The sequence below is a fragment of the Polistes canadensis genome, unplaced genomic scaffold, assembly GCF_001313835.1.
Source record: "Polistes canadensis isolate GaletaPanama2010 unplaced genomic scaffold, ASM131383v1 scaffold_432, whole genome shotgun sequence".
Classification (NCBI taxonomy): domain Eukaryota; kingdom Metazoa; phylum Arthropoda; class Insecta; order Hymenoptera; family Vespidae; genus Polistes; species Polistes canadensis.
The window spans coordinates 33,437-42,230 of NW_014569979.1; the positions used below are offsets into that span (position 1 = coordinate 33,437).

At 27.1% G+C, this 8,794-nt stretch overlaps 1 protein-coding gene across 1 annotated transcript in view; it reads left to right on the forward strand.

Moving 5' to 3' along the window:
• The window catches only part of LOC106792452, a 15,499-nt gene extending 7,369 nt beyond the window's left edge, over positions 1-8,130 (forward strand). Inside the window, exon 2 of the transcript XR_001382296.1 lies at positions 7,606-8,130. The gene's annotated coding sequence lies outside the window, so the exon portion shown is untranslated. The remainder of the gene's footprint in view (positions 1-7,605) is intronic.
• Positions 8,131-8,794: the final 664 nt, after the last annotated feature.

Genomic DNA, 8,794 nt, shown 5'->3' on the forward strand with positions numbered 1-8,794 from the left:
TCCTGATAACTTCTGTATTCAAATTTAGTTGAGCAGAAAACAGAAGAGTAATAAGAATCTGTTTGGCGTCTTGCATGAGTCCTTGATTTAAGCATTAATATCATCCAGCATTAAAAATAGCTTATGAAGTATTACTTACGAATTTAAACATTGACGAAAATAAACATGGAAAGTTTTACTCTTGTTTAACTCGTTTCTCTCTTCGATCTTCCAAAATATCATTTAACGCTTTTTTACATGCTACTTCATCAAATACTAGTTACATCTGAAATATCTAAGCAGGACTACCTGCTACGTCAAAACCTGCAAAAATATCTGAAACAAAACGTTATATTTTAGTAAGTTATACAAAATAAAAACAATATTGATCGATAAACAAAGAGATCTTCATTTTCGTCTTTTGAAGATGTACAATTATTACCAATATTTTTTTTCAACAATATTAATAAAGAATTTCAAATTAATAACACGTAGAATTAAAATTTTAATTAACCGCGATAACTTCCTTTTTTATTCACAAATTTAAACGGAACATTTTCCTATACTACTATTTTTTTGACTTTGTTATAAATGGAGGAAATGTGCTCTGTGAGATAATATGCAACAATATGCAATGTTTTACAAAACTTCTTTTGCTTAAAGTTCTTATAAAAAAATTTGTGCTGTTTATTTAATTTAAAATATAAATTTGTGTCCGTTTTATTATAAAATCTGTTTGAGCTTCTCGTAGTATTCATCAGCTATTCTTATAGCGTCGTAATATATGTTCTCATAAATTTCTATACTCTCGACCAAATTAATAGCAATATCCAATGTTAAATTTCGTATTTGTAGCAATTTGTTTTTAGCTAGATCACTTTTAAGACCAATAATGAATCGATCGAGTAAAAGTGAGGTTATGTCATAATTTAAATCGCATTTAGCAATCAATTTCTTTAAAGTATCGGCATAATGTCTTGCGGACTCGTAATAAAATTGAAATCGTGTATCAAAACGATACCGAGCCGCAAACTTTCCATCATACTGTGAAAATGTATCCATTAGTGTACATACAAGTTTATCGTATGAAAGATATTGAATTTCGGCAGGAGCTATTTCTATCTCAATCAACAATAAAGTAAAAGATTCAATCATAGTTAGTTTATCACATGGTATACCTAGAAAATCGACTAAATATTCAAAGTTATTTAACCATATGGGAAATCCATCCATTCCGAATCATACATTCTAAGTATACTATATATCGAGGCTGTCATTTTCTCAATGTTTTGTATTGTGCTTCATATCATATTTTAAGAAAAATTAAATGTTATTTACATTTTAATGCGCATGAGTAGATAACCCGGTGGAAATTTTTTGTTCGGTCTCTCGTTTCATTTTAACCAATTAACACCATTCTTCTCGTAATGTAATTTACAATGATTTGTTTTAAAAAAATAAAGAACATAATGTCAATCTGTTATTTTTTTATATATTGTTCCTAAATTTGTATAGAAAAGAAAGATCTTAGTTTCATAATTAAAATGGAGAATTAATTTATCAAAAGTGAAATGTCAATTAGATTAATTATACAAAAGTTTTGAACAGTGTCTTGATTGTTTCACGAACGTTAATCGACTATTTAATAAAACTTCAATGCTGACTAACAAGATAAGGAAAGTTATTCAGTGAAAGTAAAAGTCCTATCTACGGAAATCAATATTACTGCAACATAATAAACAGTATGGTTAATATGAGGAATTTAAACCCTAACCAAAATCGACTGACATAGTTTTGTTTTGGTTTATTGCCATCTTGACGTCAATATTATGTTTTTCTAAACATAGATAAATCTTTAACATTGTAAAATTTTGGCATTAAGATTGACGAAAACTCAGAGAACAGTAGAGTTCTGGTCATGTAAAGGGACGGAAATAACTTTTAATTTATTCAGTAATCAATAAAATTAACAATTTCCCTAATTACATTTCCCTGACTGACAGTAGAACGTAACAAAATATACGCACTAAACATATTCGGTTAAATGTTCGACAAAAAAAACTTGGTTTTGAGGTTATGGCCATTTTTCAAGAATTTGGACCATCGTGCGCCGATATAGTGAGCACACATTTTCTTATCTTTATCGTTCGCGTATAATGTATTGACCTATTTGAATTAATTTTAAAACATCCATGTTTCTGTTTCTTATTTAATATTTTTAATTAGCTTTATTTCCTTCATTCACATATATTCTGCTTGCTTTTTATATCTTCTCTACCGAACTTTTCTTTTTTTCTATTTATGTTCTCTTCTATTCGTGTTACTTTTTTTTATATTATATACTCTGGTATTACGTCATTTTTCAATCTAACGCGTTCTCTGTCCCAACAACAGTTTTTTTTTCAGTCTCCACTTCTGCAGCTTGATAATTTTCTTCTGCATGCATCTTCGTACTATGTCTTCCAATTTTTTCCAATCGTCCTATTCTTCAGTTTAACTGTTCCATTTTTTCTTATTTTCTCATCGTATATTTTCATGTTTTTTTTCGTTCCAAAATATAATTTTTCTTTTTTTATAATCACTTATGACCATCATAATCTGATCGCAAAGTTCTATAAAACGATTCTTCAACAATTTTCTTACTTTCGGCTAGAACGTATAATGATGCCATTAATTCTATCAAACCAATTAAAATTATCGTCAACGATGATAAATATATCTGAAAAAAAAGATTATTCTTAATATAAGACGTACTATTCATTATGTTTATTTACAGTCATATTGATTTCTGTAGCGAGGATTTATATTTTCACTGAATAACTTTCCTTATCTTGTTAGTCAACATTGAAGTCTTATTAAATAGTCGATTAACGTTTGTGAAACAATCAAGACACTGGTCGCAACTTTTGTATCGTTAATCTGGTTTCACTTTTGATAAATCAATTCTCCATTTTAATTACGAAACTAAGATTTTTCTTTTCTATGCAAATGTAAGAAAGATATTTTTTAAAATAAAACTTCGATATTTTGTTCTTTTTTCCATTTATAAATTCATTTCAAAGTACATTACGAAAAGTATGGTGTTAATTGGTGAAAGTGAAACGAAAAACCGAATAAAGAAATTCCACAAGGTCATTTACTCACGTGAATAAAATGTAAATAGCTTTTATTTTTTTTTAAAATATGACATAAAGCACAATACAAAATATTGAGAAAATGACAGCCTCGATATATAGTATACTTAAAATGTATGATTCGGAATGGATGGAGTTTCCTATATGGTTAAATAACTTTGAATATTTAGTCGATTTTCTAGGTATACCATGTGATAAAAATGCTTATACTTTATTAACTATGATTGAACCTTTTACTTTATTGTTGATTGAGATAGAAATAGCTCCTGCCGAAATTCAATATCTTTCATACGATAAACTTGTATGTACACTAATGGATACATTTTCACAGTATGATGGAAAGTTTGCGGCTCGGTATCGTTTTGATACACGATTTCAATTTTATTACGAGTCCGCAAGACATTATGCCGATACTTTAAAGAAATTGATTGCTAAATGCGATTTAAATTATGACATAACCTCACTTTTACTCGATCGATTCATTATTGGTCTTAAAAGTGATCTAGCTAAAAACAAATTGCTACAAATACGAAATTTAACATTGGATATTGCTATTAATTTGGTCGAGAGTATAGAAATTTATGAGAACATATATTACGACGCTATAAGAATAGCTGATGAATACTACGAGAAGCTCAAACAGATTTTATAATAAAACGGACACAAATTTATATTTTAAATTAAATAAACAGCACAAATTTTTTTATAAGAACCTTAAGCAAAAGAAGTTTTGTAATTGTTACATATTGTTGCATATTATCTCACAGAGCACATTTCCTCCATTTATAACAAAGTTAAAAAAAAAAGTAGTATAGGAAAATGTTCCGTTTAAATTTATCAAAAAAAAGGAAGTTATCGCGGTAAATTAAAATTTTAATTCTATGATATATGTTATTTACTTGAAGCTTTTTGTTAATATTATTGAAAACAAAAATTGCTAATAATTGTGCATTTTCAAAAGACGAAAATGAAGATCTCTTTGTTTGTCGATCAATATTGTTCTTATTCTGTATAACTTACTAAAATATAACATTTTGTTTCGGATATTTTTGCAGGTTTTGACGTAGCACGTAGTCCTGCTTAGATATTTCAGATGTAACTAGTATTTGATGAAGTACTATATAACAAAAGCGTTAAATGATATTTTGGAAGATCGAAGAGAGAAACGAGTTAAACAAGAGTAAAACTTTACATGTTAATTTTCGTCAATGTTTAAATTTGTAAGTAATACTTCGTAAGCTATTTATAATGCTGGATGATATTGATGCTTAAATCAAGGACTCATGCAAGACGCCAAACAGATTCTTATTACTCTTCTGTTTTCTGCTCAACTAAATTTGAATACAGAAGTYATCAGGATTTGTAAAATGTCTAGTTCACAAAGAGATTTTTAGAATTCTTATTTCTTTTGCAATATTATACTTTTGATTTAAAGATTTCTTATCTTTTTACTTATTTTTATTCTTTGATCTTACATTGATATTTATATTTGACAATAAGATAAATTTTATGAAGACGAAAACTGTACTTTTTAAAATTATATTTAATTCTTTTAGTCTTGAGATGAAACTAATTACGATGTACAATAGATTACATATGTCAATATAAGATCATAGGGCAGTATTCAAGTTGTAAAGTATTTTACTCATAGTATAAATGTTACAAGAAATAACAATATAAAAACTTCAACTGTTTTCTAAACGAATAGATGAGATGCTGATTTAATCTCTATTATTTAGGTTTCTTTGGATTCCTTAGTCTTATCTACCGTTTAATATCTGTTGCTTATTTCAATGAGTTTCTTGATATAAGGATTAAGCTAATTATAGCTGGAATTAGTTTAGAAATTTAATTCCAGCAAAACCTTGGAAATGCTTAAATTAAAAAATATGACTAATTTTTTAACAAAATTCTGTAAACAAAATTACATAATAAATTGTTTTTWCCCGAGTGCAATCGCAATGTAAATTTACTTGACGAATTCCTATGAATTGAAAAAAATACATTTTTTTGTTTCAAAAAAAAAGTTTTTCTGGTAAGAATTAAAAAATTGTTCAGTTATTACGTTTGTTTTCAATTGACCTATCTATTTAAAATATAAATAGTACATTTTTTAAAAAATAATCTTACAGGCTGCTTGATATGTTTGGAATTTTGTTAATATATCACATAAAGAAACAAAGAACAATATGTTTAATTTAAATTATCTCAAATTGTTATCCTATAAAATTCCCTTAGATTACCACACTACAATATTTTAAAACATTAAGCTGTCATTAAAACATTATCGAAACTTTTAATCAACAGATAACACGGATACAGGCTAAATAAATATATAACTTTTAATTTTGTAATCAGAGAGAAATTAGAAAGAGATATTTTAAATAGTCGATAAAAAAGTCATTAAAATTAAAAGCATGAATTAAGAAATATTTACTTAACAAAGCTAATATGTAAACCTGTTAACTTGGCTACTTTCTATACTAATAGGCGAGCAAAACGTAAATGAATTCTATAATAGTTTTTAAAACTGTTTGACAAATATAATATTATTTTGAAAAATACAATTTAAAATAAATATGCTATTTAAAAATCTAAAATATAGCTGTTATAAGTGTGCGTTATCTATTAACATCTATTTAGTATTTTAAGATAGATTTACGATAATTATTTATTTAATTGCGTACGTTAACATTTGAACTGTTACATGCTTCTTATTGGGTTTAAATTACTGTACCAAGAATGTATACTACCTGTGTTTTAGCCAGTCGTAAACGTGTGAAATCACATTGAGCTTTGAGTAATATAAAATTACTTCATAATTTATACTTTTTATAGTTTTTTATTATCTTATTTTGTATAAGGTATATCTTTTATATTACATACTTTTTTTAGAGATTCTCATTGTAAAATAAATATTAAATTAAATGAAGTAACTGATTAATGACTATTACTCATTGAAACATTCTCCTGTTTTGTTCTGGCACACACATCCAGGCTGATACATACACACACATACACACACTGGTATTCACGGTACCTAATGAAACAAAAGAAGAAAGGGCCGCCTTAGCGACAAAGGTGTCGACTAGGCCCTTTGACGTCATGTATATCGTCCTGCAGCTGATCAAAAGTAGGTGAATATATTATACCTACGCACACATACATATAAATATCGTTTCGTTCTATTTAGCATACCTACTCATACACACAGTATACCGACACTAGATTTACAAATTGTTTTTTTATTTGATACTAAATTGATTTTTATTTACTTTTAATTGTTGAAAACATATTAATCTTTTTGCATGCAATTATTCTGACTTATCATATAGCGGTAGTGGGGAAGTAAATTTTAGAAGTTCGAGTAGTGAACGTTCTGACATGTGTTAAATGATTTTGCAAGTACTCATTATCGGAATATTGGTGTATGTGTTGATAGACTCTGTTTTATTCTTATCTGCGATTGACCATATATATATAGAGCGAAGGTTAATAGAATATAAATAAAATTAATTTGTTTTATCGATTTGTAATAGTAGTAATAATAATAATAATAACAATAATAATAATGTTTCATCGTTTGTTCAATTTATTGTCAATAAAAAATGTACTATCGTTTACGTTTAATTGTAGAAAATAAAATTATTTAAGATTGGTGATTTTGATTAACCATGGTAGAAATACACTCATATCACAATATATAAAAGCAAATATTAAAACTATAAAAAAATATATATATAAATATATAAAAATACAAAAACACTATAAAATACATATATTAATATTAAAACTACTTCGTTTTTTTTTTAAATATTATTCGTCACGATTAGTACTTTTTAAAGTTTTAGGAATTTCGATAAACTTTGGAGGTTAGACGAGTATTCAATAGTTTATATCTTTTTAATTTTTTTTAATTTAAGAAATATCATTGACGTTAAATATTTAAACAAATTCGTTTTAAATTGAATTAGCACATAATATAGTATATTTATTTCCAATACGATTTACAGTTGTTAGATCCCTGTCATTGGTTAAAACACAAATTTCGAAAACAGTTAATTGTTTTAACGGCCACTAGATGGCAAATCTCATTTGCTGTTACTCACATTAAAATATTATATTATGGTCTAAGTATAAGACTCAAGAACTAGTAAAATTTAAGATTATACATCACAGGATCATATCTGTAGTATATGTTCAAAACTGTTTAGCGTAAAAACGGAGCTATATACAAGGAGGACGATCGAGATAGGCGTTTGAGTCGAATTTGTGTTGTTGAAAATGACTAAATATCAAGTACGATAATTCTCCACGAGGGCGGCGATGGTGTTCATAAGTTCAGATTTAATTACGTGTGATTTTATAAATAAACAAATAAAATTAATAGTTCTTTTTGATGTTTTTGTTTTAATTACGAAGATTCGTTGTTTTAATCACGAAGCCTTAATTTTTTTACAAATGTGAATTGTAATTGAATTTTTTGTTTAAGATGGTGAACTATTGTGTTGTGGTGGATTGCATTAACAGTAAAGAAAACACAAGTCAGATCCAGCGAATCGACGCGCTCTCTAGTGGCAATAGAAATCGTTCTTTCATTGTGCATATTGTAGCCAGCGAATGTCCTCCTCCTTGTATACAGACTTCATGGGAGAAACGATGAAAGGAAGGGATTCCTTTCGTTGAGTTTTGGACTGCCTCTAAAAGATAAGAAGAAATAAAAGACGAGCAAGGGTATCAGAAACTACGGGTATCACTACATATATTCTCTTCGTTTTTCACACTATTTCACATAATTTGTATTCAATATAAAGTATTTACTTTTGTTCTCAATCAGTCAATCAATCAAATAAAAATAATATTACAATCTTATTATCCAAATTATCGTTAGTTTTTGTCTTAACTCGCTGTGAACTCGTGTGTATTATTATTTAAATAAAATATCTTGAACAAATACTGCGACTTCGCACTGCTACCTCTAACAGGCAAAGTACGAAAAAAGGTACTGATAACAGTATTATATACAAAAACATGCATTTCTCGAAAATACAAATGTTATTCTAAAAAAAATAATAAAAATGTTTAAAAACGAATGTATTTCTTACTTTGCTGGTTTCTTATTAGGAATTCGACAGAAGTTTAGTTTTATGAAGGTTTCACTTCTACCGCGTGTGAACTGTACGCATGTATTTTTTTTTTTTTCTAAGGAAATTGTCATGTTACTTACACTGAGATTGAAATCCGGTAATAGCAATTTAATTTGTAATTTTGTTTAATGTATTTTGTTAAAAAAATCAATGATACTTTTTAAATTAAACATTTCCAAGATTTGCGGGAATTGAATTTCTGAACTAATTTTAGCGATAACTAACAAAATCCTTATGTTAAAAAATTCATCGAAATAAGCAACGAGAAATAGAACAAAATATTAAAGGATAGATTTGGCTAAGCAAGTCAAAAAATCTGAAAAAAATAGGGATTAAATCAGGATCCCATCTATCCGTTAAAAGATAACAATTCAAGTTTTTATATTTTTATTTATTATAACATTAATAGTTTGAGTAGAAGATTATACGACTTAAAATACTACCCTTGTATTAATATATTTTATTTATTATATATTATAATTAAAAGTAATAAGCACATGTTTGGCGTTTTTCATAAGTCATTGATTCGAATAT